This window comes from Sparus aurata, chromosome 6, assembly GCF_900880675.1.
Source record: "Sparus aurata chromosome 6, fSpaAur1.1, whole genome shotgun sequence".
NCBI classification, from domain to species: Eukaryota; Metazoa; Chordata; class Actinopteri; order Spariformes; family Sparidae; genus Sparus; species Sparus aurata.
This window is the reverse complement of record NC_044192.1, coordinates 36,979,723-36,991,879: the sequence shown is the minus strand read 5'-3', so window position 1 is coordinate 36,991,879 and position 12,157 is coordinate 36,979,723. Positions and strand designations below refer to the sequence as shown.

Here is a 12,157-nt window from a genome sequence, read left to right as displayed (position 1 = left end):
GATCAAATCAGTGAGGCGGTTACATGTGACAATCTAACTAAGTGTGAAATGAAAAGTATCTGAGGGATGATAAATGGAAAGTCTGTTTGGCAACAACAAATTGCAGTAGTTCCCTCCAATGTAAGGATGCACCGATCCGACTTTTTCAGTCCTGAGACCGATACTGTTGCCTGGGCTGATGCCGATCCGATACCTTTGTTCAATTGATAATAAACTGTACACCGGTCTTGTAAAAATACTTTACGTTATGGAAGAGAGTACCTTGGCTCAAAGTATTCCAGTAGGCGACGGAAGCCCTCATCTTCAACAACTGACATTGGTTGAGCATCTAACGCAATGAATTCTAAAACCTTCTGTGTTATTGCCAATGCTTTCAAGCTTGAAGTTAGTTGCTGGGCTGTACTGTCTCCTGCTCCTTTGGTTTTGTTGAGCTGCAGGAATTCGGCGTGCTCCTTAGCATGGTGCTTTTGGATGTGCATGATTAAATAGGTAGTATTGTACATTGCAGTACTACCACCACCCCTCGAAACATTTACTTTGCAGACATTGCAAACATCCATCGAACTAGTTGTGGCAAGCGTGAAATATCTCCACACAGCTGACTCTTTGGCTGCTCCATGTTGCTTAATGATTAACTCAACTCTTCCAGCATGCGACATACATGCTGCTGACGAATGACATAGGATGTGCTGCTACGGAGGGAAAAAAAAACTTGATCGGCCCGTGGATCTGTTCATTTTTCCGATCCCCGATCCAAATATTTTGTCAATATCGGGGCCAATATCCGATCTTAATATCAGATCGGTGCACCCCTACTCCAGAGGTAACCATGAGGTATGTAATGATGTTTGTAATCTGTGCTTTCATGACTTTAAACCTGTCAGTAGTGCATCCATTATCACTCGGTGTATGTGTTGTTGTGTGTATGCTAGAAGGAGTTGAATATGGTCAACTCAGAAAGTGGCTGCTAATCATAAATCCATTCCCCCGGAGCACTGTAAATCATTGGCAGGCCATTTCTTTCCTGGGACTAAATGTTCAGGATGACAAAGATGCTGGCTTTGCAAGAGCAGTTCCTGGAGATCTCTTGTAGTTCTCCCCTCATCATTTCAGAGGTAAACCCAACTTTTGAATATCTTTTTTATTTGTTTTTAGTTTCTCTGTGTGACGGTTCATGAAAGCTTCAAACAAGCAAGTGATGTAATGCCAAGAGCAATCACCACCACGTTTATCTCTGCACCAATAGCAAGACAAGGTGACTTTCCTGGTGCACTTGCTGCAAGCAGAACAATATAAATTAATCATGTCATTTAGTCATCCTCTTCTCTTATTGGAATGCATTTTTGTCCCAGGAGCCACATGAACTATGCCTGAACTTCACATAACTTCCAAGAATGAGACAGAGGAATGGAGAGTAGAGGCCACTCAGTCATTTCCCTGATTGTGTCCTCTTTTTTTAAATTTAAAGTCACCTACATTCTTCTTTGGCTTCCTGGACAAATGGAGCAGGGTGTAGAATCTCAATCACTGCTCGACCTTTTCAGTGACATTCATTCACTGACTCAGGCTTTTCAACAGCCTGAAGCTTGTTCCATTTAGTGCCATGTCTAATTCTAGTGTCCTCCTTGAAGATGCTCCAGGCTTCAAGGATACTGGACCAAAGCAGGGTTAAGTGCTTTTACTGGGCCTTATACTGCTTTTGATGTTAAAATCCAGCGCTGTCAGAAGTGGGGGAGGCTGTGAAAAGGTGAAAAAAGTGGGTCATCCATGGATTTTCCTTCCATATTGCGCCAGACTTTGAAAGGAAAATGCTGAAACAAGGAACGAGAGAACCTTGACTTTAAAGGGATATTCTGGCGTAAGTTTAATCCATGGTCTAACACTGTGACACCGAGTAAGACACCCCCCCTTGCCTGAGGAAACACTGGAGAGTTTTGCCCTGGTTGATGCAAGGACACTTGGTCGAGTATTCTTCCAAGTAAACCCAACAACCTGCCTTTTAGACCCAATTCCCACATCACTTTTAAAATCATTTTATGGATTCTTTGAGGAACAGTTTTTAAACATCATGAACTGCTCTCTTCAGACGGGTGTCTTTCCCACCGCCTTCAAAACGGCAGTGGTGAAGCCCCTTCTTAAGAAGACCAACTTAGACCCCAACGTTTTTGATAACTACCGACCTGTATCCAACTTACCATTTTTAAGTAACATTTTAGAAAAACTGGTTTTTAACCAAGTTAATGACTTTTTAAACAGAAATAAAATCTTGGAGAAACATCAGTCTGGTTTTAGGAGAAACCACAGTACCGAGACAGCACTTTTAAAGATTTTAAATGACATCAGATGGAATTTAGATAACAAAAAGCTCACAGTGTTGGTTCTACTGGATCTAAGCGCTGCTTTTGATACAGTAGACCATCACATTTTATTAAACAGACTCAGCCATCTGGTCGGCCTCTCTGGTACTGTCCTCAACTGGTTTTGTTCCTATCTCACAGATCGATGCTTTTATGTAAGTATGGATACATGCTCCTCAGGAACCCATGAAATTGGATGTGGGGTTCCCCAAGGGTCAATTTTAGGTCCACTTCTTTTTAATCTTTACATGCTTCCTCTTGGGGATGTCATCAGGAGACACGGCATCAGCTTCCATAGCTACGCTGATGATAAACAACTGTACATTGCCGTGTCTCCTGATGACACAGAGCAAATTGATGCCCTTCTTAACTGCATTGTAGACATCAAGTCATGGATGGCAGTGAATTTCCTACAGCTCAACCAGGACAAAACTGAGGTTTTAGTTATAGATCCTGAAGGCCAGAGAGAGAAACTTTTTCCAAAACTACAAGATCTTAAACCAACACAATCAGTAAAAAATCTGGGCGTGATTTTTGATTCTGAGCTGAATTGTATTCCACATATCAGAAATATGACAAAAATAGGTTTTTATCATCTTAAGAACATAGCCAGAGTCCGCCCGTTTCTCTCCCAGGCCAGTACAGAGGTGCTAATGCATGCTTTTATTTCCTGTCGCTTAGATTATTGTAATGCCCTGCTCTCTGGTCTTCCCAAAAAGAGTACTCTAAATCTCCAATTATTACAAAACTCAGCCGCACGAGTGCTGACGAGGACCAAAGGGCGGGAGCACATTACACCAGTTTTAGAGTCACTGCATTGGCTCCCCGTGCGCTTCAGGATCGATTTTAAGGTTCTTTTACTGGTTTTTAAATGTCTTAACGGCCTTGCGCCCTCCTACTTATCTGACCTGCTTTTACCATATCAACCCTCGCGGACCCTGAGGTCCTCCGGCTCTGGCCTTTTATCCATACCAAAACCAAGAACTAAAACCCACGGTGAGACGGCATTTAGCCACTATGGCCCCCACTTGTGGAACAGCCTGCCGGAGAACCTCAGGTCTGCAGAGACTGTTGATATTTTTAAGGGAAGGTCAAAGACACACCTTTTTAATCAGGCTTTTAACTAATATTTTAAATTCTTATTCCATTCTTATGTGGTTCTATCGTATTTTATGTTGTTGTTTCTATCTTGTTTTTAAAAAAAATATATTTTCATCTTAAATAATTTTATTTTTATTTATCTTCCATACTATTTTATTTTATTTATCATTATCTTATGTATTTTATCCTTTTAACTGTTCACTCCATTTAATTATATTTTGTCAGGGTTTTTATCCTATCTTATGTTTTTAGTTTTTAAGGGTTAACTCCAGAGTTTCCTCAGGGGGGTCCTCCACACTGGGAACTGTGTCTGGGCTGCTGCTGGGGGTGCTGTCCTTGGGTCCCTTCGGCCCGGCCAGCTGTTGTCTGTCAGGGTCGGGGGGCCTGGGCACTGGTGCCCCCCGTGGCACAGCCTGTGACTCCTCCCAGTGTGGATGGCCCCAAAGGTGGCGTTTCCTCAATCCTCAGTGCCTTGCCATGTCTCCCTATTGCCAGTAGTAAGAGTGTGCAGGTGTGTGTGTGTGTGTGTGTGTGTGTGTGTGTGTGTACACGTATGTGTGCATGTGTGTGTGGGTACGTATGTGTGCATGTATGTAGTACGGAGGGTGGGAGGGAGGTGCTTTCTTTATTATTGTTTTATGTTTCCTGTGTAAAGCACTTTGTGCTACATACTCGTGTATGAAAAGTGCTCTATAAATAAAGTTGATTGATTGATTGATAGATCAAGTTTTCCGACTGCTAGCTTGTGTAGTTTTAGCAACCTCAGAAAAGACCGCACAATACCAATACACTGCAGTCTATGCCGCCTACATGAAACCGCCAACAAAAAGCCACTCATAGCCACAAATAATACTCAGAACAGCACCAAACTTCAGCAACAGTAGAAATAGGGATGCAGCACATAGTTCGAGGCATCAAACATCTGCTAGCTTTGCCGGATTCTACTGAAAAGTCAACACAACTCACCACTCTCTTGCAGCAGCTTGCTCGTTGTGGGGATGCCCTGATGAGTCGATTACCGAGTGCAGTAGAGTTCCTCAGCTCAAGGATGAAAATGTATGATTATTACTTCATTGAAATGCAATCCAAATTCATATTTGTCTTGCCTACCAGTTTATAACAGTTTTTATCGAGAGCTGACAGGGAAAAGAATGGAATTGAGCATTTCTAACTGCGCACGGTAATCGACTTGTCAAGGCTTCCTCACAACAAGCAAGCTGCTGCAGTAACGTGGTGAGTTGTGCTGTCTTTCCAAAGCAATCCGGCAAAGCTGGCAGTAGAGTTGTCACGATACCAAAATGAGTAACCACGATACTATACCAGACAAAGTATCACGGTTCCGGGTATTATCGCGATACTGCAGCCTTTTTTTATTATTATTATTTTTATGAACTGCAATGTATTTGTACAAGTTATAAATACTTATTAATTACTTATAATGTTGTTTGGTGCATGATAAACATAATACTGGTGAAGCAGGAATTAGACTGAAACAAATATTTTTATGAATAACATTTATTAAAAAGTTTAAATTAAAAAAAAAAAAAAAGGTATGGTCTTGGCCATGGGTTGCTTCCCTTTTGGGTTGGATGGCTCTCTCTGAAATAAGGAGTGGGAAATACATAACATGAATTAGCCTAATGGTCCTAATGGTTTTAGTTCATAACTGGTTTAACAAGAGTACATGAACAAAAGCATATAAGCAATAAAAAACAAATAAATGAAGTTAAAATTATTATGGTTGAAATCATATAATCATTCAGTTTCCTTTGCACATTATTTATGTTTAACTAATATAAATAATCAACTTAGGATAACAAATCCACTGTCTTTTTAAAAAATCTATTTGACAATAATGCTTCTTCTCCAACATAATAAACCATAGAGGACAAAATACAATAAACAGGAACTGATTCCCTGTGAAAACTATATTTTTATGCATTTTCTAGGTGCTTTATACTTTGACATTCTTTAACTCTTCATTCCTCAGCCTGTACACGGAGCATATAGCCTAATATTAGCCAATGACAACATAAACAGGGCATACTAACCTGTAATTCGACATATAAATCTGGGTGACCACACTGGGTTTTTTATCAGGTTGGATGTGTTCCCTCCTTTGGCTCCTATAGCTTGGTGGCAGCGCCGGCACAGCGGACGGCCATCGTCCATTGCTTTACGGTCTGTGCCTTGTTTAAAGCTAAAATAGTTCCAAAAGTGACTTTTGGATTTTTGCTTTTTGAGCAAAATTAGTGGTGCCACTGACGACGACGCAGCGGCAGACTCGCCGCTCGGTCCTGGTGCTTCTGCCATGGTGAGTGTGTTGTCTCGTGTTAGTGACTTTAAGCCGTGCGCGCGTCTGGGCGAGACATAACTTTAGCTTGTTGTTTGTTTTGAAGTGAATTTCTATCGAAGCGGAGCTGTCTTCATGGAGTTCGTTGTTGCCGGCAGAAATACACGAACAGCCAATCAGCTAACAGACGGGCGGACCCAGCGTGCGGAAACAGCCCATCATATCCCCGGACATCACCAGTAACAGGCAAACAGCCAATCATTCAGCAGCTATGTAGTTCGGTTGCAGTAGTTGCATGTGGGAGTAGCATACAGCGAGAAGCCGGGAGGAGAGTAGAGGCGGCCGCTATGTAGCGGAAACTGGCACCGGTAGTATAGTAATCCACGGTAGTACCGTCATGTAGAATTTCTAGTATAGTAGGAACCGTTAGGATTTGGCACCGCGGGGTACCGTGGGTATCGTGCAACTCTAGCTGGCAGCTGTGACCCTATTTGTACTGTTGTTGCTATTGGAGCTGTTCTGAGCATTATTTGTGGCTATGAGTGGCTTTTTGATGGCGGTTTCTTGGTAGAGGCATAGACTGCAGTGTATTGTTATCGTGCCGTCTTTTCTGAGGTTGTTAAAACTACATAAGCTAGCGGTCAGAACCTTGGTATCACGGTGTGTTAGACCATGGATTAAATTTACTCCAGAATTTCCCTTTAATCTCTGAGCCACTGCCCTGATTTATGCATGCTAATTTGACCAAGCAAATTTGAAAAGAAGACCACAACAAAAAAATCCTGCATGTTATGTTTGTGCTTTCAGCCCTGATCCGATATTCTCAGCTGGGCTGTGGCCCTCATCACACTCTGGTTTTTGCTATTCAAATGTATTAAAATGAGAGGGTGTTCCATTTGCAGCTCTACTGTGGTTTTATTGTTTGGATTTGAATATTTGCTCCTCGTTACTGAGATTTTGGCTCAGCAGCTGTGTGAAACTGCATTTCCATTTGTGTCAAGAATTTAAAATTTCTATAATATAGATAATAAATTAAAGGGTGCGATCTCTTTTTCTAGTTTTGGTTGTATCATTACATTTACAAAGGATGTGATGAAGTCGTCACAGACATGTCTCAGCTGTGCTGCGTGTCTCTTATCTTTTTCCGCTTCTCAGTAATTCCGATCCTCCACCTTGTCTCATACTCTCACCTCTATCTCTCAACAGGCTGTCCTATACCTCTATTTTTGTTCCCTTCATCCATCCAAAACAGACTAAATTAATAGACAAGCAGAGAAAGAGCAAAGATGCAGAGACAGAAAGCTGAATTAGATGGTGTGAGAGACAAAGAGAGCTAATTTACTGTGGGGCAATGAGGAAAAGGATGGAGCAGGGGCCTGTGGGATAGAACAGAGAGATGAACAGAAGTGATATAGTGAAAGAGACAAAGGACAGATTATAGATGGAGGCCAGATAATACCCAGAGGTACAGTTAAACACACATGAGGCTAATCAATAAGGTGTGCTCGTCTCTGAGAGAGTGGGCCTGACCTACTGACACACACACACACACACACACAGAGACACACAGATGGACAGACATGCACACGCACTTCACATGCCTCAGGGAACACTCTGGGGGGTGATGCAACTAACAGATTGGCCCCTGTCCTCACTAGCCCCATTCACACTTCCCTTTGAGTGCAGGGATCCTGTGCCAATTCTCCACATCCTCCTCTGTGTGAAAGTTTTAGAGGTGGCATGGGGTGAAATCGCTCCGGTGCTGATCCACCTCTGAGGCACAGTGGGGCGTAGTATTGACGAACCGAACCAGTGTGAATGGATAAGCCGGCTGCGCGTATCGAAGGCGCGTCGGTCTGACAGTCTGATAACTACACAGGCCCTTCACTCAACTACATAAAGAGGAATGTGAACTGTAACTGTCTTTGGCAACTTATATGAGGAAAAAACTACCACAGTTTTATGTAGAAAAGTGTCTGTTCTCCTATCGGTCATACTGTATTTTCTCCTGTCTGTCGTCCTGTTTGTCCTACCGACTCTTCGCCACATTTCTGGCCAAAAAGATAGCGACTGTCACCGGCAAAAAACTAACTCACAAAGTGTCAACCCTCCTGACTAAGACTTTAATGAACTTTGCCCTAGAAAACAGCCTCCCTTCCCGCGAGTGAGAGATTCAGATAGTGTCCAGTTTACTGATAGCGATTATGTAATTTAGAGTGAAAAACGTAACTTTTGTCACTTTCCAGGTAGTTTGGTGGGTCAGGATCTCAATCCCAACACGTTAAAATAGCATACATCTGATTACAAACAGTCAGTGGGCACATGTTTAGATTAACAGGAGGACACCAGGGAAACACCTTCAGTGTTTTCCCTAGAATTTTTTTCAGGCCCGGTGGTACCCACCGAAAAAACCCTAAACAGACGAGACGCGAAATACAGCAATAACAAACATTTACATTTAAAATCATTGTAGGCCTATATTGCTGAATGATATCACTTAAATGAAATCATTAGGCTTAATCTAACCTTTAATCAAAGTTGCATGGGCCTGAAAGGCTGCAGCGTGGTGGTCTGAACCCAAATGAGCATCAAGCACATCTTTTCTGTACATTGCAGAAGGGATCTCAATGAAAACCCTCTGGGATGGTCCTCCTTTAACGCGCTGCTTATGCTGACGGCATAAGCGATTAAAAAAAAAAAAGCCTACACATAATTGATATTCTATCAGTTATAAATATTTTTTTTAACAAACACGTTTTTTATTCATTTTATTATAACAGAGTTACATACTTTTGACGATGCCTGGGAAAACTAGCCTATTGTCTGTGTTATTTTCATCATTATTGCTTACCAAAAAAAAAGAGAGAGAGAGAAGCTCCTCAATCAGAACAAAAATATAAGCTAAACAACAAATTGTATACTCACCATGGGGAGTGTGGTACAACCAAGGGCTGTAGTTATGGTTATTAAGCCGTTCGGGATCCCAGCCAGATGTTCTGTGTTTAGCTTTATTTTTTTTTTCTGGGTCAACGTTACCAGTCGGTCCGGGCCCGCGGTCACCCTTCGGACAGGGTTCGGCAGTCGGACCGGCGTCACCCATCGGACAAGGGTCGGTCAGGGCCCGCGGTCACCCGCCGGACAGGGGTCGGCAGTTGGACCGGTGTCAGGGGCAGTAACGGTCCTCGAGCAGCCCCCCTCTCCACTGCAATCTGCCCCCCTTTCTTCCGTCTCACCTGCACCTGTCATTTTTTCTGGAGTTGCTTCTGTTACTCTCCCTTCATCTATTTTCCTTGGCTCCGGAGTCTGGCAGAAGAATTTCTTTATATTAAGTTGTCTGTCACCCGCGATATTTTTTCTTTTCTTTGGCGGCGCCATAGTTGGTTAGCTAACAAACCTTAAACATCCCAGAATATATGCCCGCGCTCTTAGCAGCGGTACTCGCATCGTTACTAGGCAACGAAGCAGTTTGACTCACGTTGCGCTGCACAGAGGCGCTCCTAATGTAAATGATTATTGATTTATGTATGAATTGATAGGTGGCTTATTTTTGGCGTATTGATTTTTTTTTTTGGCCTGGCGGCAGGTCTCCTTGGCCTGGCGGCCCGCCGGGCCTGTACAATGGTAGGGGAAACAGTGACCTTGAAAAAAACACACAGATGTTATCATCATGACATGTACCATCATGCCTCTTTAGGATCCACAGCGCCAGCTTTCAGTGTGAATTACACAGTGAAAAGGGTTACTGTTTCCTTTTGCTTTAGACCACTAACCAATAAAGCTTTGAACAGCAACACAGAGGAGTTGTGTACTTCACACATCCACATGTTTGATTGGCTAATGCAACACCTTGCTCAATGATCTAACAGAAAAAATGCAAAAGTTGAGCCAGGCTCTGAGCCCCAACCCCCAAGTGGCGAGTCCCCTCAGAGTTACTGTAGGGCAAGAGTTGTTGATGTTTGTGATATGTGGGGAGAAGAAATGAAAGGCAGTATGTTGCCACTCAGTGCAGAACATTAGGTCTCTTAACCCAAGACACAAATATGTTTCAGCAGCGTTTCTTTTCCCCCAGGCTGCTGTTTCTCTCACTCAAGTTGTTTTCATACAGTTTTCTTGGCTTAGCTTCCTTGGCTATTTAGCCACGGTTGTTTTATACATATGAGGCTGAACAAAGCTAAGTTACGGTGGTTGATGCTGGTGATGGTGGGGAAGAGCAGCGGCTACAGTGGTGAGCTAATACGCAACTGCTGCCTTACACTGTGAGGACACACTGCCTCAAATTTGTAGACATCAACTTCATCGTCAATCACAATCTTTCACTGTCAACATATGTCATATGCCAACTCTGCAGACATGGCCCAACCCTAGTTTGTAACTATATTAGCAAAGCCAATTTGTAAGAATTGATTTTGCTATGCCATTTTTAGACTAGACTTTTATGCAATATAATATCTGACCTTTGTTTGCAATGTACCACACTACATTGTCAAATTTAAAATATTTATTACCAACTTTGGTGAAAGAGGAGTTCTGTTGATGAATGAGGGGAAGCAAAAGGAGTAGCGACAGCAATAAAGTGCACAATATATGCTGCAGTTTGGCTGTGAATAAAGGCAAGGGCTCTGTGGGTGTGGGTGTGGGATTACTGGTCTCTAGTTACCTGCCAGCTTGTGCATCTGTTAGCTGACTTCAGGCCACAGATCCAAAGGAGTGGCCACCAGCAGCCTGTGAAATCAAATCCACCTTGTATCCTCATCTGCTGTTTACTAGTTGTACAGCCACGTCCAAAACACAGCATGAGGAGTCATACAAAATCCAGTCAGTGACACTGATATGCCCACTATAGCTGTCAACTGCTGAATGCTGCTTCAGTATAAACAAAGTCTTGTGAAAATGGATTGGAGTTTAAACTCTCCATGAATTTACTGTGTAATGTGTGATTAAATGTGGACTCTTTTACTGGTCTCAACACAGTGCAGCCTCACCATACGTTCAGACCAAAGGCGCATAAAGAGGAAAATGATCTCAAAGTCATTCACTTTCCATTGGGAGCCAGGCAGAAAAGGAAGGGAAAGTGGAAAAGGGGAATTAGGCCGGAAAAAAAGTAAAAAAAAATCCTCAAACTTTATGTAATGAGCTATGACGCGTCTAGGTGGAAAAGGTGGAAAAGCCATGCAATAACCAATGGGGATGTCTCGCTCTGCTGTCTCCTTCAGTCAGGTCAGTCCCAGAGAACAAGGAGGACAGAGTAATGACTAGTATGGCTAGTTAAAGCTAGTTGGCTATAGTTTGGCTGCTGTTAGGCCACTGTGCTTATAACAGTGTGTGGGAGAGACTGTGTAAATAGACTATCAATCCTTCAATATGACTGCCATAACCACTTCAGCACCCAACAAACACACACACACAAACACAAACATGTAGATAAGAGGGGGTAAAATAAAGTACAGGGGAGTTGCTGTGGAGGGTTCAAGAGAAAGAAGGAATAAACATGTTTTCTTCTTTGTGGTGTGGGACTGAACCACATCAACACTATGAAATGCTACTTTGAAAAGCCAGTCACTCCTTTTAATTAGGTCTTGTATTGACACTGAAAAATCCTCTCACTAATTTTTAAGTTTTGCTGTGGCCGTCATTCCTTTTGGTTATGGTGACACTTCACTCACCAGCTTCATTGCAGAGATGTAATCCAGATAAGAGCCCTTCACCGCTCCACTTGGGTCCTAATCATGAGACCCAACCTGAGAGCACAGTCAGGTTGCTGCATCATATGAATTCTCATCAGGTAGTACTATTTTATTGTGTGATAATCTGTGTTTTTACAGATATTTGCAGAACTTTGTTCACATTTTTACTTAACATGTGGGCAACCTAAACCAATGCTTTGTTTAAAATCTGTCTGTTGTTGGCAAGATGGCAGTAAACAAAGCTATGAAACACTAGCTTTGTTTACTACCTTTGTTTACTGATTTTATGAATCGATATTGAATTAGGAAAAAATATATTGCAATGCATTGATGAATCTACATTTTTACCCACCCCTACTTTAATGTAACATATTTTATTTTAAGTGTAGGTTCGAATTATAGCTTACTGTTCTTGATACCTTTATTTTGAAAACCGAAGTAGATACGCTGTTTCTCTGCATTTACCATAATGCTGAGAATACTTGTACACTCGAAACATAAGTGCGGCTGTTTTGACCACGGAGATTGGAGTGACGGCTGGCTTGACCGCAGTTCCATGTCCATGTGTCACGGTAGATTTCCCCGCTGTGGCCTACTAGCCTACTGTTTCTTCTACACAGCACCGTCCTGTAAATGACAACATCCGGTCTCAGAAGATGAAAAAGCATGCCTTTTTTCCGTTTCTGTTTTCTAGTGATTTTGTTTTTTGTTAAATGAAATAA

The 12,157-nt window shown here is 42.3% G+C and overlaps 1 protein-coding gene across 8 annotated transcripts in view; it reads left to right on the top strand.

Annotated features, from left to right (window-relative positions):
• The window catches only part of plxnb1b (plexin b1b), a 192,422-nt gene that overhangs the window by 81,052 nt on the left and 99,213 nt on the right, over positions 1 to 12,157 (top strand). The gene's annotated exons all lie outside the window — the stretch shown is intronic.